Below are 21,695 nucleotides of genomic sequence, written 5' to 3'. Positions count from 1 at the left end.
GAAAACTCGAGGTGATTGGGGGAAGACCTGGATACTTGGAAAAAGGCAAATATAGTGCCCATATTGTAAAAAGGGAAGAAGGAGCATCTGGGAAACTACAGATCAGTCAGCATCACTTCAGTCCCTGGAAAAATCATGGAGGGGACCCTCAAGGAATCCATTTTGAAGCACTTGGAAGAGAAGACAGTGATCAGGAATAGTCAACATGGCTTCAACAAGGGCAGGACATGGCTGACCAACCTGACAGCCTTCCATGATGAGGTAACTGGCTCTGTGGATAGGGGGAAGGCGGTAAATGTGATATACCTTGACTTTAGCCAAGCTTTTGATAACGTCTCCCACAGTATTCTTTCCAGCAAGTTAAGGAAGTATGGACTGCATAAATGGACTGTAAGGTGGCTGGAAAGCTGTCTGGATTGTCAGGCCCAACTGATAGTGATCAATGGCTTGATGTGTAGTTGGTGGTTGGTTTCAAGCAGAGTGCCCCAAGGATCAGTTCTAGGGCCGGTTTTGTTCAACATCTTTATTAATGACCTGGATGAGGGGATGGATTGCACCCTCAGCAAGTTTGCGGACGACACTAAGCTAGGGGGAGACGTAGATGCATTGGAAGGTAGGAATAGTGTCCAGAGTGACTTAGACAAATTGGAGGATTGGGCCAAAAGAAATCTGATGAGGTTCAACAAGGACAAGTGCAGAGTCCGGCACTTGGGATGGAAGAATTCCAAGCATTGTTACAGGTTGGGAACCAAATAGCTAAGCAGCAGCTCAGCAGATGAGAAGCTGGATGTGAGTTAATAGTGTGCCCTTGTAGCCAAGAAGGCTAATGGCATCTCTGGGTGCATTAGGAGGAGCATTACCAGGAGATCCAGAGAAGGTATTATTCCCCTTTATTCGGCATTGGTAAGGCCACATCTGGAGTATTGCATCCAATTCTGGGCCTCCCACTGTAGAAAGGATGTGGATGCACTGGAGATGCTTAGGGGGCTGGAGCACATGACCTGCGAGGTGTGGTTGAGGGATTTGGGCTTATTTAGTCTGCAGAAGAGAGTATTGAGGGGGGATTTGATAGCAGCTTTTAACTACCTGCAGGGGGGTTCTAAAGAGGATGGAGAGAGGCTGTTCTCAGTGGTGACAGATGACAGAATAAGGAGCAATGGTCTTAAATTGCAGTCGGGAAGGTCTATATTGGATATTAGGAAAATCTTTTTCACTAGGACGATGGTGAAGTACTGGAATGCATTACCTAGGGAGGTGGTGGAATCTCCATCCCTAGAGGTTTTTAAGTCTTGACTAGACAAAGCCCCAGCTGGGATGGTTTAGTTGGGATTGGTCCTGCTTTTAGCAGGGGGTTGGACTCCTGAGGTCTCTTTCAGCCCTAGGATTCTAGGATTCTAAGCCTGCTAGCTCAGATTGTCAGTCATGGTGTAGCAGGGCTTATACAAGTGCACTACAAACAGATGCATAAGAAAGGCCATACTGGGTCAGACCATACTGGCATGGGCACCAACAGCGAGGTATAGCTTAGCCATGCCTTGTACAAACTTGCCTGAGCCCTGTAGGTACATACTTGGCATGGGTAAGTTGTGCCACTACTGCTGCTACCATGTTACTACTACTATTTATATGTGCAATCACTTTCATCTAGCCACCATGAGTATGTTTACATTAGCTGGTAATCACATCCCTAGTTTGTAATGAAGATATAACCGCAGATTTGAGAGAGGAAAAGAAACATAACCTGAATCTCTGGGGCAGGGATATTTTTGGAGCCTTTTCCCAGGTAACTTCCTGGTGTTCAATGAGCTTCAACCATCAGCATCCACTGAGAGAATTTCAGCTGGATGGGAACCTAGGAAATGATGTAACAGTTTTCAAGGGAATAGTGAATCTGGGTGTATACCAATATAACAAGGATCAGAATCCAGCATGGCTTGACATGCAACGGTAATAAAGGTAATAAAGGTAAATAAATCATTTAACTGAAATCAGTTTTGAAATAATAGTAACTTGTTACTTTATTCTAAAGCCAAATAGAAAATTCAGGGTCTGGACTCATTTAAATTTGCTTTCCCCAGAATGGGCAGCTTTCATAGAACAAAAAGGAAGTTCTGCAATCTTTACTGAGACTTTATCAAGGCAAAACTCCCATTAGTTTTCTTAGCTGTTTTACCTGAGTAAGAACCACAGAATTTGGCACTATCTAAATAAGTAACAATATCTATCTACGATAAGGGTATCTACAGCACCCATCACCTTAATGCTTACAGGCACTTTATTAACTGTTTCATTTTCCTCCAAGAATTTTATCAGGTATCAGGTATTTGCTTTTCGCTCTTGTCCTGGGAAGTTGTGATCACAGATTTCAAATGAAGTGCTTTGTGCGCTCTCAGGGCAGCGAGAAAGCACAATAGCATAGACAAAATCTAATCATGGTACTTTTGGCTTTCTGCCTTCTTCTTAGTTTACAATGGTGAAAAAATAAATTCAAGGTGCGACTCGAATCCCTTTCGGAGTTCCCTTCCTGTGGACACTGTCTCTCGCCAGAAATGTGAGACTGACAGGATGATAAAATGCAATGCCAGGCTCCCTTGCCCATTCAAAGACCCTCCCTCAGGTATCAGATGCCTTGCCTGAGCTTTGAGGTCAACCAGACACCTCCCCTGAGGCCTACCTGGGCTGAAGGATATATCTCCTAGAAAATCCTCTCAGGTAGAACAGCTGTTATCTGAGCTAGGATCAAAGTGCCCCTCTGCACTCCAGAAAAACATCTTCCAAGCTGGTCTTCTGTCTCCATGATTCAAATGAATGTTGAATGAGTCTCTGGGGACAACAGTTGCTTTGCTGAGGAGCGAGCTGTCAGAAATACTTTGTTAGGAAAGTTCAGTTCCTTTTTTAAGGTCTTTGATCATTAATACTCATCGCTCCAGGAAAGCATTAAACATAGAATCTATTTATGCTACAAACTGAAATACTGTAGCTAATAAAAGTCATACCCGTGCTCTGCGAGTTTACTTGGAATTAGAGAGTGTTAAATTGCACAGTTGGTGAATCACCAGAATTTGGAATATGAAATTCAATTTAGCATGGATAGGTCTAGCCTATTCAAAGCATTCTTGGTGAAAAGTTGATTCAGTAGGGTGTTTTTTCGGGGGCGGGGGAAAGGTAACAGTGTGGTGGTTGGAGGATGCATTATGCATTGAGGAGTGCTGGGTGGGTGGGGATTATGCTCAGCAATACTTGATTCACCATACAAAAGGATAAGCATGCATTCCCTCTCGTCCAACCTACCCCCCTCATCAGTGTTCCCTGTAAGCTCAGTGGTTAGGCGGCTGCCCAGGAAAGATTCAAATACTGCCCAGATGATCAGCAGAGTGCCCACAGCCTCCAAAAGATGGCAGCATGTGTTTTGACTGGTGATGCACATCTGCACATGCCTCGGTGCACATAAACTTTATTCTGCACACAGATGGAAAAAAGTAGAGGGAACATTGCCCCCATCCTATGTTGTTTTCCTAGCACTAACAGGTAGAGTCCTGCACAGATACAAAATTTGTATCTATGGCCACATCCGTACCTGTGGATATAATGTAGATATCTGCAAATTTGCAGGGTTCTAGATCCAAACTTGTATTTGCAGCTGTATAACCACCACCGGGTGGATTTGAACCTGGGATCTCTGAAGCCTCTACTGCTTGAGCCAGCTGGCTCTCAGCTTAGGCTGTAGAGCTCCTTTGTTCTTATTTCTTGCTGTAAGTGGTCTAAGTGCCACTACATGGAACAGCAAACTTCACTGGGTATGTGAATTACATACTTCCCCTAGCTGAGGAAGCAGGATCCGAGCTTCAAAACCCAGTTACAAGGCCCCACTTGTAACCACCACTGGGCAGATTTGAACCTACAACCTCTGAGTCTTAGTGTAGGAGTTGCTACAGCTTAAGCAGTAAAGCCAGCTGGTTTTCAGCTTAAGCTGCAGAGCTCCCTTGCTGTAAGTGGTCTAAGTGCCACTACATGGGACAGTGAACCACACTAGGGCTATGTCTACACTGGCACGATCTTGCGCGAGAGCTATGCAAATGAGGCTAAGCGTGGAATATTGCTGAGCCTCATTTGCATATCTAATGAGCCGCCATTTTTGCAGAAGAGGCTCTTGCGCAAGAAGGAGCTGTCTACACTGCCCCTTGTGCAAGAAAAACCCTCTTGCGTAATGCCTCTACGCTGGTTATTTTCAGGAATAACGGCGTTGCGCAAGAGGGTTTTTCTTGCTCAAGAAGGGGCAGTGTAGACTCTTCCGCAAAAATGGTGGCTCATTAGATATGCAAAGGAGGGTTGGCGATATTCCACGCTTAGCCTCATTTGCATAGCTCTGACGCAAGATCGCGCCAGTGTAGAAATAGCCTAGGTGTGTGGGTAACATCTGTACCTACAAAAATGAACTGCTATACCTGCATCCATATCCATGGATATAAAGAAGCTATCTGCAGATTTGCAGGGCTCTACAAAGAGCTGAGAAGGGAGGACAGAGCATTCAATATTAGGATTCATTTTAAAAGGGAAAGGGAAATCCTGACAGGATGAAGAGAAGGGAAGACCCCCAATTTGCCCAAATATGTCCACGTTGAGTTACACAATGCCAGCAGTGCTAGCAACCTCTCTTTTGTACAGGCAGTGTAAAGAGTTGCATCATGAAGGGAAAAAGGGACATTCTCTATACTCCCTTCTCCTTTGGGAACTTGCACAATCTCAGCCCTACCTTGACCAACGTGGGGCTGCTAGTCACTTACGTGTGACGGAAGCATGTTCATACCTGCATTCAAAAGTTCAAGGTGAAGAGAAAGAACAAAACAAATAAAACAAAACTTAACAAGAAAGCAAGTATTCTGAGGGTGCAAACTGGGAGCATTTAATTGGCATACAAATGAGGACCTGTGGAGTGGGGGAAAGAGGGACGTGTTAGTCTCTGGCGTTGTTTACGTTTGCAAGGTTTGTCACCAAAAACCCCTCCTTGGTGACAAAACCCAGAGAGCATGCACACTTGTTTTTGGCCACAAAAAACTTCCACCTCCTCACGAGACTGTTCTCTCTCCCCTTGCCATTACTGTCAACAGTCATGTAGCATGTGCCACTGTAGCTTTTTGGTTGAGATTATTGCCTTCCAGAATGTTTCCATCAATGCCCGATTAGCCACTCTGGCCAGCGCTTTGAACTCTGCTGCTCTGCAGATAAATAAATAGATAAACAGATGCGCCCCTCCTACCAGTAAACCCTGGGAACTTTAAAAATCCATTTCTTGGCGTCTGGGCTCATTGCACAGTGGCGCTCCTGGTATCTTCTCAGGGGCAGGCATCGCTCAAAACTCTCTCCTGCTTAGAGCAACGCAGAGATTTTTGGATCTGATCAGTGTGTGGGGTGAAGAATCTGCGGTCACAGTTGTGAGTGACCTGTAGGACCTGAGACACAGATGGTCACATTTCTTGAGCCCTGTCTGAGAAGGGGTATGAGCGAGACACCCCACAAGGCAGAACCAAGATAGAGGAACCCCGACAGGCCTAGTAGAAGATAGAGAAGGCAAGCAGTCAGCTTGATGCTGCACCCAAAGCATGCTGTTTTTATAAAGAACTGGACACAGTCTTGGCTGGGGACCCCACATCCACACTCAAGGAGAGAGTGGGTAGTTCTGATAGCACAGAGCCAGAAACACTTTTTCCAGAGACAGGAGTTACTGATGAAGAGGTGGAAGCAGATGAAAGGCTTAAGGTCAATCTGGTGGCAACCAATGCATCCTGCAATGAGGAATTGTTCTCAAGTCCTGATGTGTGTGAGGACTCTCAGCAACTGGACATGGAGCATGAAGGAAGGGACAAGATGTGGGGCCATGAAGCAAGGGATGAAACGTAGGGTACTTTACTATGTAGGTGAGGGGCGGAGGTAGTCTGGTTGGTAGCCATGTGGGGTGCAAAGTTGCTCTTGTGCAGCTAGGGGAGGGAGAGGGCCACGGTGGCCCAGGGTGCTAAGATGCTCTCGTGCAGCCGGAGGAGTCAGAGACAATGTGGGATGTTAAGTTGTTCCAGTTCAGCCAAGGGGAGACACAGGACAGTAAGATACTCTAGTGCAGCTGGGGAAGGGGTGGGGAGAGACGGTAGCCACAAGGGGCGGTTAGTCCCTGAGTATTACAGCGGGGTGGGCGTGGGATTGGAAGCAGCAGTGCAGGGCAATAAGTTGCTGTGTATTGCAGCAGGTGGAGGTGGGATGGGTGGCGGCACAGGAAGTTGCTGTTGCAGCTGGTGAGGAGAGAGGGGGTGAAGAGGACAGTGCAGAGCAAATGGAGTTTTTCTTGTGAGGTGGCTAAGTCCTGCCTGGGTCAGTGTCATGTCCAAACAGTGCATCGATGCACACAGATATCAGTAGAGTCTTGCTGGGAGATGGTGTTGAAGCATTCCCTGATGTACTTATCCATTTTCTCACACAGATTCCATGGCAGGGCTGCCATTTTCCCACCACCGCGGTACGACACTCTCCCAAACCATTCCCCATATTGTGCTGCTGGAACCAAGGCTGCATAAGGAGCGGAGCGCCGCTTGCTTGTGGGCAGCTGGTGAAGGTAGAGCTGGGGGAGGCAAGCCCTCAGCCCCACCCCTTCTGCTGAGGGCCCGCCCCCAACACGGGAAGGGGAGAGGAGGAGGGCGCATGACACACAGGTCCAGCCTCCCCTGCCCTGAAGCACTGGGGAGGAAGGAAGGCACACGGCCTGAGCGCCCTCGGCCCTGGAGCACTCTGAGGACGAACACTAGGAGCAGCAACGCTCTGTTCCCAGAATGCCTACAGTAGCTATTCTGGAGGAGAAGTGTGGGCAGGACCAGGCTCGTGTTTTGGGGAGGCAGTACCTTCTCCTGCCTGGCATACGGGCTAGCCATGCCCCTCCTCCTTATGCAGAAGCTCAGACCAGATTTGCCTGATAATAGGGATATGTCAGCCAGAGTAATGGCAGCCTGTGGACAAGTGTAGGATTATTACAAATTGTTTCCATGTGCAGCTGCTGCACAAGCCCAGACTGTACTTTCTTGAGGAACCCAGGCCCAACACTCATTCTCCCTTTTACCCCCACCTTTAAAACTCACCAAGATCAGAGGATCTGGAGAGATCTGCGTTTGCCTCTAGAGTAAAAAGAAAAGTGGCTAGTTTTGTTCAGAGGCGTGCATGTTAGTGAACGCTACAATCTTTATCACTCCACTGTTAATGGCCAGACCAGATCTTGACAAGTCAGGCTCATTCATCAGCAGATAGATTCCAGCAACTAAGCAAAAAAAACCCACAGAAGATAAGATGTGTTGCATCTCTCGATTCTTCAAGGATGTAGTATTGTATCACTCAATACTGGTCAAGGATGTATTATATCACTCAATACTTCAAGCAGAGAAGACAGAAAAAGAGCTACGTAGATCAAAGCAAGAACACAAACCACTGAGGATATGTCTAGACTACATGCCTCTGCTGACAGAGGCATGTAAAATAGGCTACCCGACATAGTCAATGAAGCAGGGATTTAAATATCCCCGGCTTCGTTAAAATAAAAATGGCCACCGCACTGTGCCGGCTCAGCTGATGGTTGGCACAGCGCGTGAGTCAAGACGTGGATCGATCGACAAGGGAAGCCTTTGTCGACCGCTCCGGTAAACCTCTTTTCACGAGGCATGAGGGATCGGTCAGCAAAGGCTTCCCCTGTCGACTGATCCGTGTCTTGACTTGCGCGCTGTGCCGACGATCAGCTGAGCCGGCACGGCGCAGCAGCCGTTTTTATTTTAATGAAGCCGGGGATATTTAAATCCCTGCTTCATTGACTATGTCGGGTAGCCTATTTTATATGCCTCTGTTGGCAGAGGCATGTAGTCTAGACATACCCTCAGTGCATGCTAAAGTTCATGGAAGACCAAAATGAGATGCCCAAGAGTGTTATAAAGATGCAGCGAGAACACAACCAAAGACCTCCCTATCAGCACATGCAAAAGTCTTTTCATGGCAATCATCCCTCCACACCCACACATCAGCCTCCAAGGCCGCACATGCAAAATTCTTTATCCTATAACCCTACCTCTATGCCCATACACACATTTTCACAATCAAGTAATGTTTTTTCCCATCACACTTCAGTCCCTGTGAAAGCAGCTGGACATTAACAGCATTGTACAGTTTTCCAATAACCCTTACTACTGAACAACCTGATTGAAAAACATCAATAAAGACAAATATTTAAAGACATGAGTTTATTTTGTGACACACAACCCACACCCATCACTTTGGACAGTCCATGTCAGCAAAGCCAGGCACTATATCATCCACATTTCCCAGGGTCACAGTCTTATGCAGCAAAATGTGGTGTATTGCCCTGCATACTTACATAAGTGCTGCTCTGACGGCAGACTTCCCCACTCCAAACTGATTTGCAAAGGAATGGAAGCAATCAGGAGTTGCCAACCTCCACAAAGCAATGGCAACATGTTTCTCCCCTGAGAAAGCAGCTCTCATTTGGGTGTCCTTGCACCGTCGGTCAGGGGCCAGCTCAGCACATGGTTCAATGAAGGCTGCTTTACGTATCTGAAAGTTCTGTAGATACTGCTCTTCATCCCACACCTGTATGACAATGCGATCCCACCACTCTGTGTTGGTTTCCCTACCCCAAAAGCAATAGTCTACTCTTCACAGTGGATCTGTGACAGCCCAACACAATGGCAATTTGTTGGTGTCCCGCTCACTATTGTTGTCCACATCAGTGTCCCCCATAAGTAGCTCTGCTGCAATGCATGATGTCATAAGCATATTAAACACAACATGGGAGAGAATTGTGGGATCCATGATTTCTCACAGCAGGTGCTTGAGTTTGCAGCAAGGACTGCCATTCAAGTGGTGCGAAAGTAAGATGGCTGATGAGATTTTCCTCACATTCCCAAAACGCACAGAGCAATGTTGCACATTCCGAAAATGCTTAGCAACTGAAGGTGATGCCAAGAACTGTGGGATATTTACTCACATTCTGTTAACAGGGTTCTAATAATGTGGCCATGACATGTCGACAAGTGGAGGCAGAAAAACAGGCTTGAATCTGTTTTCACTTTTGGCGACTTGTGAATGTCGACAGCACTTTCGTCGCCAACCTTCCCAGTGTGGACATAGCCTCTCTCTCATACCACCAAACATTCTTCTACCTCACAGGAGTATTTTTGCTGCTATGTTATGTGGTTAATGGACATTTCCTCCATATTTTAGAAGGTGGACAATTGGGATAGTACCCTCAGTAGGTAGCTAAGGAGTGCAAATATTGATAACATTTGATCATACTGTTGTATTTTGTGATCTTCTTTAGAATCATGCTTCTTAACACAGAAATTTCTGGTTTTATAGCTTACTTCTTATTCTGATAATGGCGCTACCAGTAAATGCAAACTACAGTTTGGGTTTTTTTCAGCCACTCTTTTGTTTAATGCTTCTTTCCTTTTCTTTCTGCTGGTATTTTTTCTTTCCACTCAAAAGTATTTTGGCTTCTTCTGCCCCTGAATTCTTTTCCTTCCCTCAGCAAATATTTCTGGTTTTATGCTATTTGGCCAGATACAGTTTTGTTAATTTTTCATTTCTATTCTACTGATTTGTTGTTGCGGGGAGCTGCTAGCTCACATGCTACAATAGGCCAGAAACAGGATTGGGCTAAAATTTGTACAGATTCCCTTTCAGTTGCAATCATTGATGATACTGTGATTTCTTATTGCTTCTGTTCTACTCTAGGCACACCCAGAAAACGGTTACATATGTATAGTGTCTCTCATATGCTGGAAACTAGAGTAAATAGTGATAAAGGGCCTGATCCTGAGAAGTAGTGTGGCAACAAGATTTAGTCTTGTAGCGCCTTAGAGACTAACCAATATATATATGCAGTATCATGAGCATTTCTGGGCAAAATCCACTTCCTCAGATGAGCAGAGGCTCATCTTAGGAAGTGGGTTTTGCCCACAAAAGCTCATGATACGACATATATACATTGGTTAGTCTCTAAGGCTATGTCTAGACTGCAGGCTTCTTTCGAAAGAGGCTCTTTCGAAAGCATCTTTCGAAAGAGCCTCTTTCGAAAGATCGCGTCTAGACTGCAGGCGGATCTTTCGAAAGAGAAATCCGCTTTTTCGAAAGAGAGCACCCAGCGAGTCTGGATGCTCTCTTTCGAAGACGGCCTCTTTACATTGAAGAACGCCTTCTTTCGAAAGAGGAACTTTCGAAAGAAGGCGTTCTTCCTCGTAAATTGAGGTTTACCGCCATTGAAAGAAAAGCCGCGTTCTTTCGAAATAATTTCGAAAGAACACGGCTTGAGTCTGGACGCAGGGGAAGTTTTTTCGGGAAAAGGCTACTTTTCCCGAAAAAACCCCTGAGTCTGGACATGGCCTAAGGTGCTACTTGTTGTTTTTAAAGTTACAGACTAACACGGCTATCCCCTCTAAGACTTTTAAACAAGATTTAAGTGTACTTCTGCAACCCTAAGAATTGGGCCCAACATTTTGAACTCCTATGACTTTTTCAATCCTTCAAAATTTGCTTAATTCACTATTCCTCTTCACCAAGTAACCAAAACAAAGGCCACTAAAGCTAATTTGAATTCTGGGCAATAGTACTTAAGAGTCAACCCCTTGGGATAGATAGGACATAGGCCTATCTGAAATGAATGGGTGGGCTCAGTCCACTCCTAGTGAGCACACGTATAGTGCTAAAATTGCCATCACAACTGTCATAAACTAGCAGTCTCAGACAAGAAATCAAGAAGTGAAGGAATACCAAGACCTGTTCTCTCCTCCCACTAAGGGATCTTTTCAGAATAGGCTTGAGGCATGCAGGTAAGTGGAAAAGGCAAGCTAGTCCACACTGCAGTCATTCTGTGGTAGAGAGCATTACTTTCCAAGGCTGCCCATCTAGCAACCTTCATGAGTGCTATAATAAAGATTAAAGGAAAAGAACATGAGAGATGGAACAGGCGTATAATCAGCATAAAGAATGTTTGTGACAGGCCAGCAGTGGCCCGCACTAGAACAGGGCGGGCAGTGGCTCTGGCCCCAGTAGAACGCCTGGGAGGGGCTGCCCCACCGGCGCGTGGCCGGGAAGTGGCACCTGCCGAGCACCGCAGGGAATATAGTCCCATGGCCACAGCAAATGTGGCCGAGTTGGACATGCGCGCCCCCGGCAGGGGACGCTGGGATGCAACCCTGCCCCCTGCGTCCCAACGCAGGGACACCGGCAACGCCAGGCGCGGGGATGAGGGGGATGGCATGACCTCTGGTGGGAGGTTTAAAAGACGCTCCTGAGTCAGGGCAAGGAGGAGGATGCCAGGGAGATGATTCCTCCCTCCCCAGTGGAGATGGGAAGCCGGGACTCCAGGGGAGTTGCGGGGCAGACTCCTGCATGACCCCCACAGAGAGGTAAGGACCGACAGCTCGGACCCGGAAACCGTGGACTCAAGGGCGGCTAGGAAGCAACCCTGGGCAAGGCCATTCTGGCGTCCGTGGGCTGATGCGTTACGGGGTGGGACCCCATCAGTCGGGTAAGGGTCAACACCCAAACCCTTAGGGCCCCAGGCTGGGACCCGATGAAGAGGGTGGGCCTGGGTCCCCCTAACCTCCTGGATCCCTCTGTGCTGCACCCAACATGAGAGAAAAATGAACGAGGGTGAAACGGGAGGAAACTCCATCCCGAGAACCATGAGGACGGACCGAGGCGCCCCAGGAGGAGAACCGGGGACGCAGGGCTCACTGGGCCCTGATACACCCCCCCCCGGGGGGGGGGCATTGGGAGCTTGCGCCCACTTAACTACTAAAATTGTAAAGGTCAGAGGGTGGACTCGCTAGGCCATGACCCCGAGGAGGGGGTTGCGTGCTCGTGCCCAGAACTAGATCCATCACAATGTTCATATTTCAAAATGATATTTCAAACTCACGGGAGCAAATGATGATACTTTGTACATTTAAAAGACACTGTAAAACCAAACCTGAAGGGGTGTGTAGTATAGGATACACTGGTAGTGCATTGAAAAATTTAGCCCTAAAAATATTAACTATTCCTGTGGCGAAGTCTTCAGTACCAACAGCAACTGCTATAAACATGAATCTGTTCTTCTGGCAAAGATATTAAAGATAATGGGAAATGGAATGCTCTGTTGCAATAAAAAAAACTTGTAATTTTGTAACCGTTCTTGGATTAAAGTTCTGGGGACCACACAAAATTTGATTATTTAGATTGCAAGTAAGAATAAGTCAACACGTGTTCCATTTCTCATTCCTTTTGCAATCTTTGTTATAAAAGTGGACTCATGTTGTGCCAGTTAGGATTAATATTGTAACATGAAAGGGTTGGGTTTGTATCTTTTCCATGCACGTTACATTCACTGATGTGGGAATGGAGTCATATGGTCTTCAAGCTACTGCTTGTCTAGAATGGACCTAATTAAATGCACACAAATACTTCAGAATGTAGGTAGATGCGTCACCAGCACCATGGCTTCAAATAATATTGGATCTCAACATTCAGAAGTTCCTAAGACTTCCTGCTAGGTTGTGAAATAAGGTGTCCCATTTAGCTTACTCTCGAGGATCTCAGCATGCTTCTTATGCTTAGTCTGCTTCACTCTCCCCTGAGAATACGTTATATGCTCTTTCCATTCAAACTTCTGTCCAAACTGCTCACATTGATGTATTTTATCTTCTGAAATCCCAGTGGACTTTTAATGCATCTGCACATTGCTCCACATTTTTTTCCTTGCTGTATTTTCTGACTTTGAATTCTCTACATTATAAAAGTTGTAGTAAACCTTCATCTCAGAGCCACAATTTCCCATTCTTTTTGCCATCTTTTCAGCTGGGGTGACATTATCTGCAAAATCACCGAGTTCCATATTTCACTCTCTTTTTTATATTTCAGTTTCCCAATTAATCAGTTATAGGGTTTAATATTGTGCAGATGATTCATGAGATGTTGAGGCAATTGTTGCATACGTTTCAGGCTTTGGTTGAACTCAGCAAAACACCTAGCAATACAAGGTATATCAGCACTTGGCAAACCACTCCAAAATATATATTAGGAAAACAGTTGAACCAGTAGCGTGATAACATCAAAGAGAGGGCTGGGAACACAAACAGCCATCGCTGTGAAATCTGATTCCCGAGGAAGTGCTCTTAGGGAGCTCCACGCTTATTTCTCCCAGTTGCTTACTGAAATATAATGTTTGTTTTAATTCTTAAAGTAGAACTCAATGAGTCACTATTTGCATTTGTTGATCTTTCCCAACATAAATCTCTCCATTATAGTCATATCAACAATGTGTCTCTTTTACTTTAGTACTAAAATTTCATTTGGCCTTTTCAAACACTATTTACGAAGTTGTTGGATCTGTAGTTACTCAGGTTCTTCAGCATCAAAATCTGAGAGCTATCATGAAGACATAAAGCATAGCACAGGTGTTAGGTCTCTATGATCTTCTTTGACATGGGTTAAAAATAACCCTGAAGTTTACTGGAATATGCCCTATGAGGGATGAAGATATGTCCTTGATCATAAAACGTGCATTCCCCTTCTCAACCCTTTGATGTATTACATTAATGGTCATGTCCTATCCTGCTACAGGGAATTGAGTCTGTCTGTTGAATCCGGCTCTCTATTTCCCATTGAAGCATCTATGGTGACTACTGCAATTTCTTTGATGCTCAGCAAGGTTGCTAGTCTTTGTCTGGCATAATTTGTTGTCATAAGGGTAAGAAGGAACAACCTCCATCCTCTCGAGGTCCCTTCCAGTCCTAGTATTCTATGATTCAATGATCCTTGATAGAATGTTTAGCCCAAGTACTGCAGATGACAACACTTACTTAGAGTCTCAGATTCCTGCTTTCAGGAGAAAGATTTTCTGAAGGACTTGGTATGACGTTGTATGTTTTGCCATACTTCAAACTCTCATCCAACGCTTTTTCAATAGTATGATAACAGAGTTGGAAATGGAGGGAATTATCTCTGCTCTGGATCCTTTCAAGCCCACACTCTTCAGAGGTATTATTTTGGTGACGGAGAAAGTCTGGTGATGCTTGATTTCATTTCACATCCATTTTCTTATTGAACACCATTGCGCACATACCTAAGTGCATCTTCTGATATAGTGGATGGGAACCCACCACACATGTATCCACTATGTGAAATGTGCACAGAAGTAAACTGACTAAGAGATGCCTAGGTGTTCCATATTGATGAACATAGCTATGCCCCACAACCCAAGATTAAACTAAGGTCCCTTTGAAAAAAAAAAAAAAACCCAAACCAATAAAGAATCCTGTGGCATCTGAAAGACTACCAGATTTGTTTGGGCATAAGCCTTCAGGGTAAAACCCACCTCATCAGATACATCTGATGAGGTGGGTTTTACCTATGAAAGCCAGTGCCCAAATACATCTCTTAGGGCCATGTCTGCACTACAGATAAGATCAAAGCAGCCGCAATCAATCTTCCGGGATTCAAATTAGTGTGTCTAGTGAAGACACACTAATTCAAACTGAGAGGGGCACTCCCGTCAATGCCAGTAGTCCTCCTCTTACCAGAAGTAAGGGAAGTTGAAGGGAGAGTGTGCTTCCTTTGATTTCCCGCAGTGTCGACAGCGCCAAAATTCAACATAAGATACATCGACCTAAGCTATGCACTTAACATAGCTTAAGTTGTGTATCTTAATTCGAACTTATCCCATAGTGTAGACCCAGGGTTAGTCTTTCAGGTGCTACCGGACTCCTCATTGCTTTTGCAGACACAGACTAACACAGCTACCCCTTTGAGTAAGGTCCTTATGCCATTTATCACCATCACCGAAGAAATTAACTGGCATGCAGCTGAACACACAGTAAAACCTACTAATGATCTCAAGGGTATAGTCATGCCACATACCAAATCAAATACTTCTCAGGGGCTCTCTCATAACCAAATGGGATTGGTTCTTAGAGTGCCTGGTAGGTCTCAATTAGACATAAGAATTGAAGGATCTGGACCTAACTCCCAGCATACACAGGAAAACATGCTCATTTCCACTTGCTTACAACAGAATTTTTGGGTTGTTTGCACAGTGCCCAAAAATCCATCAGATTGAATAACTAGAAGAAAGAAAAAATATTTCCAATCGAAACCAGACCTGGAAACTCTGACAGCAATGATAATTATTTATATTCTTACAGTGCTCACAACAGGACAGGCACCATCCATATGCAAAAGACAACACAGTTTGAGCCCAAAGACCTTATAGTCAGGGAAGAGAAACAATGCATAAAAAAGCAGGGAAACAGATGCAATCAAAAAAAATCTACATATCTGCAACCAGTGTAAAATATAGATAAATAACTAACCTGATACCTATATGGTCAATGTAATAATATGGTGAAAAACACTGATCATAATTAGTACATGATGTATTTATTTGATTTATATTTAAAGCTCCCATCCATTGACAGGAAATGCAGTTGTATGCATATTTCATTATAAAAAAAATGTTTTAAAAAAATCATTCACTGTTGGCTTGGAAAAATTAAAGCTGAAACTTTGACTGTGACACAAACAAACAAGACAATTTAGAAAAGATTAAAAGCAATTGTTCTGTTACCTTGGCAACACAAACTAGGTGCAGCCAATCAGCAAAGCTGATATATTGTTTTGACATACGTGAACATATTTCTAACATAAATAGCAACAGAGATCTAATAACAATGGGTTTTAAAGCTAGAAACTGATGTCATTTCAAATGTGTCAATCAAAGACAACCTATGAAAGTGTTTCTTCTATCAAGTTGACATTAAATATATGCTGTAATGGTTTTATAAGTGACAGTAGACTTCTGACAGGCCATACAGGAGATGCAAAAATCTATAATTACATTTTGGTTTCCTGAATTGTGTCCTTTAGTATCTCTACAAAACTTTGAAGAGAAAATAAAACTTGAGGGCTATGATATCTCATTAATTTATCAAAACAGCAAAAAAAAAGTATGAGATATCTGAGAAAGGAGAAATATTAGATTGGAGTTAACCTGGGTAGCCCTTAAAATAGATGCACTTGCATTTCTTATAGCTCATTTTTTATGATCAACTGGTGCTAGTGAAGTTCTGCAATGGTAGTTTTCAGGGCTTCTAAAAGATAATAATAGATAGAACCTACAAAGGAAGATTGTTAATGGGATACAGAGCCTTTTCCCTCTTGATCATTGGTTAGAATCTGGCCTATATCAGCAATAACTGAAAGCCATTACTTTCTAATATGTGTTCAAAAGTTTGTACAAAAGGAGTTAGTTGGTGATTGTAGTCCAGTCCCTAGCAAACAGCTGCCTATAACCTAAAAATCACTATCAAAATTGGAACTCTTGCTGGACTTTTCAGAAGAGAGGGAAAGACAGGCCATTGAGAATGAAGTATCTTCTCAGTCCCAGCAGTGGCTGTCCCATTATGCCAAGGAATGTTAACCAGGTAGTTTGGAAAGTTAACCAGGTAGTTCAGTGGTTACACTGTCGTTGCTTTTCAAGTCAACTTGTCCTGTGGGTAAAGTCAGTGGTTACACTGTCATTGCTTTTCAAGTCAACTTGTCCTGTGGGTAAAGTGAGGTCTTTGGTTTCTAATACTAATTGTGAAGCTCTTTAAATGAAGACAAACTACATAATTAAAAAAAAAAGGAAAAGATCTAAAACTTTCCTCACATGATCAACACATATTAAGCAAAAACAAAGTTTGTATCATCAGTTTTAAAAATGTGTGTGTGCTTAATAAAAAAAAGTCTACCTATGTTTAGACTATGAAATGAAATACAGATTCATAAAAATTCCCAGATATACAGAGACAAGCACTTTCTTTTGTAGAAGATTATGATGCTATTCTAGCACATCATCTATTTTCTTTTTCTTTTTGCCAGGTTATATGATTCTCATAGCAAAATCTAATACTGAGGAATGTCCAACTGGAACACATCGAAAAGAAAAAGGAAAGAACAGCGCTAACAGCACTGAGGAAGAAACACAAATCACACAGAAGACATAGTACTCTTCTTTACCATAATGTGAATAATGATGTAATTTTTCTCTAAAAAGTTAATATCTTTCTTTAAGGAAAGATAGATTTTAGTTAGAATCTTAGTCTACACTGTTATTGATTTGGGCTATTTTTTGGGGGGGAGGGTAAGGGAGGAGGATGAAGAAAAATAAAATAATGTAAAATGTATCTCATTACACTGCAAGAAATTGGGGAAAGCATTCTGATATTTAACCATTTCATTACAGCTGAATTTAGAAGGCAAAACACTTTTCTAGATTTATCTCACATGTCACTTCATCGTTAAACTGGCAACATTCCAATGGAATGTATCTACTTCAGTGCTGCATTGGGGACTCTATAGATTACAGTGGAGGGGTCAATAGTGCCACAGAGTAATGGCACAAGGTCACACTAAGGCATGCTTTTTAAAATTTTGTCCTGTAGCTTATTAAATCATGAAGCTGTGACTTGAATCTGTGCTACACTCTTGTACTGGGATGGGGCTGGAAGATGCTAATTCTGATACAAAGCAGATGCCCTGCATTGGAAGGTCTTTTCCAGTGTCTCTCAAACCTTTTGTTCTGGTCACTCCTCTTGGACTTAAAATTGGAACCCGGCCCACCAGAAAAAATGTGATCCTCCTACCTTCAGCCCGGTGGGACTTGAGGCTTCAGTGCTGTTCAGGACAGGATGTTCCAGGCTAGGGTTTCATCAAACACAGGGATCTGAACTTGACTCTCCCAGCAGAGAATGCCCTGACCACTAAGCTCTGGAGATCTTTATCAACCATTACCTAACAAAATGTGGGCTCCTTCCGTCCGTCAATGGGAAAAATGTTACATATTGTTAACCTTTTACTCATATATATTTTAAAAAGTACAAAGAATTTTTTTGAGAGTAATAATGTTACTCTGCTTTTATATACAGCATTTCCTCTCTTCAAGACCCTCCTATTTCTTTGTACACATTAACTGAGCCTCATAACTTATGTGGAGGTGGTATGCATAATTATACCTATTATATAGATCAGAAAATTGAGACAAGGAAAAGTTATGTTACTGAAGGACCTGAAAGGAAGGTCTTGTAGTTAAGTCACTGGGCTGGTACTCAGAAGATTGGAATTAAATTCACTAGAAGCCACAGACTTTTAGTGTCACCTTGAGCCTGTCACTTCCTCTGTCTCAGTTCCTGCCTGCAAAATGGAAATAATAGTGTGCGATGGGGATAAGAAATACTCATATTAACAAGCAGTATGACGGTATCAAAACCAAGACTTCTTGTTCCCAGACTCTTGCTTTGACTACCGAATCAATACTCTTAAACTTTAGGTGATATCATAAAATATTTGGCTAACAAATTCCTAAATGGGAAACATATATTAATATGTGAACATAGGTTTCCTTCTGATGTCATTTATTGGTCTTCAATTGAAGAGTAACAGTGTGTAAAAGTTGTAATTATCTTGTAAAAAAAAAACCTCACCTCATCTAATAGAATGAGATATTTTCAATTTAAAAATTTAAACTTGGTGTGAAAGTAGACTGCATATTTTTTGCCCCGTTTCCTGCTCAAACTAATTTATTACATCCTATGCAGCCCTATCTTTCCATAAGGTTGAATAGTATGTAATATACATATTAGCCCAAAAGAAATGTAGGTCAATTTTGAACCGAGTTTCCTTGAAACAGAATGAAATGGAGCTGTATTTTATATGCAAAAGGCCACACAAAGAGATAATTTGCTTTGGATAGTCTTTGAAAGTTGACTGGGCTTGTTAGCTTTAAAAGATTCAAATATGGAAATAACATAACAGACTAACTAACAAGGGAAACTGAATGGAAGTGGCAAGATAAATTATTTTGAGAAGTGTGACAGGTCAGAGAAGCCAAGGCAGAGTGGAGGAGGAAAAACCCACAGGTTTGGGGGTTTACTAAGTGAAATCAAAAGGTTTCACTCGGCAAGGATTCTAACAAAGGAAATTAAAAAAGAAAAAAAATGTCATGTGGCAAGAGACTCTCTTAACTTGGGGTGTCTGACCTCTTTGCTCCGCCACAAAAGTCAAACTGCAGTGCTCAAGAGCCCTCTTCCTTCTGAGAAACTAATTCTCTTTGCTTATTCTGCCATACCTAAGAACTGCCATACTGATTCCATCTAGCCCAGTTTTCCATCTTCTGACACTGGTTCAAAGACAGTGGACAGAAGAGAGCAATTATCAAGTGATTCCAGTTTCTGGCACTAGGAGGCTTAGGAACAATTGGAGCATGGCATTGTCCCTCTTATCATCATGGCTAATAGCCACCAATTTAAATATTTTTTTAACCTAGTTATATGTTTAGTTTTCACAACTGACAAGGGACATGGGATACAGAATTCATACTACAAGATTTTTAATGTTGTCCACAACTTTGGCTATTTTGGAAACGTTCCCCTCAGCTCAATGGGAAATAATTTTCCTGTTCTGTGAAAATTTGTGACATTTGAAAATATTTTGCTACCACAAATCAGGATGAAAAGTTGAAAACTCAAACATATTAGAGAACTGATAATATTATCCCCAACTCTCCAAAGTGGTTAGCATCAACTTGATTTCAAAATGTTTCATTTTGATTTTGACCATTAATAGATTTTTGTTTATTGTAAGTAGTTTAAATGAAAAGTTATTTTGATCTAGAAAACCAAAAGTTTTCATTTTGAAAATGTCAAAACAAAACTTTTCAACAATTTCTGAACTTTTCTCCAAAAAAATTTTTTTGATCCAAGAAATTATCCAAACAAACTCTTCCCAGCACAAAGTATTTGATATTGACAAATCAGTATTTTCTGATAAAAATGTTTTGTTGAAAAATTCTCAGCTAGCTCTATTCTTTCCTATGAAGCAAGGACCCTTATTACATTTAAACTAATTACAGAGTGAAAAACTTTTGTGCATGGCAAATAAAAATAGCTCTTTGTATAGGAAACAAACTGAAAATTATTGAAACAATCCCACCCAGGAGGGACAGAATCCAAAGCACTTCAAACATGGAATAGGAAAGAACACCAACCCTTCTTTCCAGAATAAGTTAAGGTCAGGGAAAAGAGGGGAGGTGAACATTTCTGTTGTTTACAAATGCCCATCACTGACAATGCAGTATACAGAAATGACCATTAATTATTTTAAATTAAATTTTGCCCCCCCATATTACTGATTTCTCATCTCACACCTATTTATTTTAATCAAAGTAAAATACAGGACAAAGTGACTGTCAGGAACTGCTGTGTACATCTGACAGAGGAAGTATTAAATTAACAAACTGACAGTAAATTAGTAAACTGACATGCCGTGCTTCAAAAGGTCTGAAGTCTACAAAATATGTCAGTTACCTGGGGGATTCTTTGACAAAAAGAAGAAGAGGGCAAAGGAGAACATTCAGGTTGCAATAACTGGGCGGAGAATTCTCTGTCCTTAAACACAATGCGGAGAGAACTCAAACTCGGCTACATTGCAAGATCAAACGACCGAAATTAGCTGTCTTCAGTCACAGCAAAAATACCAGCCTGTCCCCTTAAGGGAGACTCTTTGCCCTACGTGGGATATTGGAAGCATGGGCCAAGCTAAGAACAGGTGTTTAACGGGGAAGCTGGAAGGCAGAAGGCTTCCACATGCAGAAACTTTTATGAATAGCTGCAGGGAGTTAGCAAGACAAGAGTCCCCCCCCTCTTCTTCCCCGGAGAAGGTAAAGGCAGGTTGTGTAATACTGAAGCAGATGGTAAGTGTGTCACCCACGCTGCGGAACCAGGTTATGCTACCTCTTTCAATATTCTGAGTACAGGGGCCCATTGTAGCTCTGCCTCCTGTTGTCAAGAGGGTGAAAAACCACAGGCCCCCATTTTCAAAAACAATTAGTGATTTTGGGTGCCCAGCTGGAGACACCTTAGAGGGGCCTGATTTTCAGAAAGTGCAGAGGAGAGGAGCTAGCCTCTGAAAATCAGGTTCCTAAGGTGTCAAGTTAGACACTCAAAAATTGAAGCACCCAAAATCGTTAGTCATTTTTGAATCCCTAGACCACAGTCTGTTAGTTACACTTTCTATCACATTGTTGAAACAAAAGACAGGACTATGCAGCACTTTAAAGACTAACAAGATGGTTTATTAGGTGCTGAGCTTTCGTGGGCCAGACCCACTTCCCCAGTTCAAATTCTGGAAGAGAATTGGCATGATCATATATACCAAAGGAATACAATGAAAAAATCTGATTTGTCAGTTTTATAATGTGTTCACTTTTTTTTTTATTGTATTCCTTTGGTATATATGGTCATGCCAATTCTCTTCCAGAATTTGATCTGAGGAAGTGGGTCTGGCCCACGAAAGCTCATCATCTAATAAACCATCTTGTTAGTCTTTAAAGTGCTGCATAGTCCTTTCTTTTGTTTCAGCTAGACCAGACTAACATGGCTACATCTCTATTACTATATTGCATTGTTGTTACTGTATCCTTCAGCCTCTTTGTTCAAGTGCATTAGCGATGAGTTTGGAACCAAATCACTGGATCAAAAACCTTACCAGATTGGGAGATTCCGAATCGGAATTTTGCATTTGGGCCTTTTTCCTTTTATGGGCTGAATTAAAACCCCAGATCTGAGCACTCTGCTCCC

General features: G+C 42.8%; 1 long non-coding RNA gene across 1 annotated transcript in view; it reads right to left on the bottom strand.

The window, feature by feature from the left end:
• Positions 1 to 21,695, bottom strand: part of LOC142830871 (uncharacterized) — a 208,011-nt gene that overhangs the window by 37,254 nt on the left and 149,062 nt on the right. The window lies entirely within an intron of this gene.

Source organism: Pelodiscus sinensis, chromosome 10 (genome assembly GCF_049634645.1).
Source record: "Pelodiscus sinensis isolate JC-2024 chromosome 10, ASM4963464v1, whole genome shotgun sequence".
NCBI lineage: Eukaryota > Metazoa > Chordata > Testudines > Trionychidae > Pelodiscus > Pelodiscus sinensis.
This window is presented reverse-complemented; position numbering and strand designations above follow the sequence as displayed.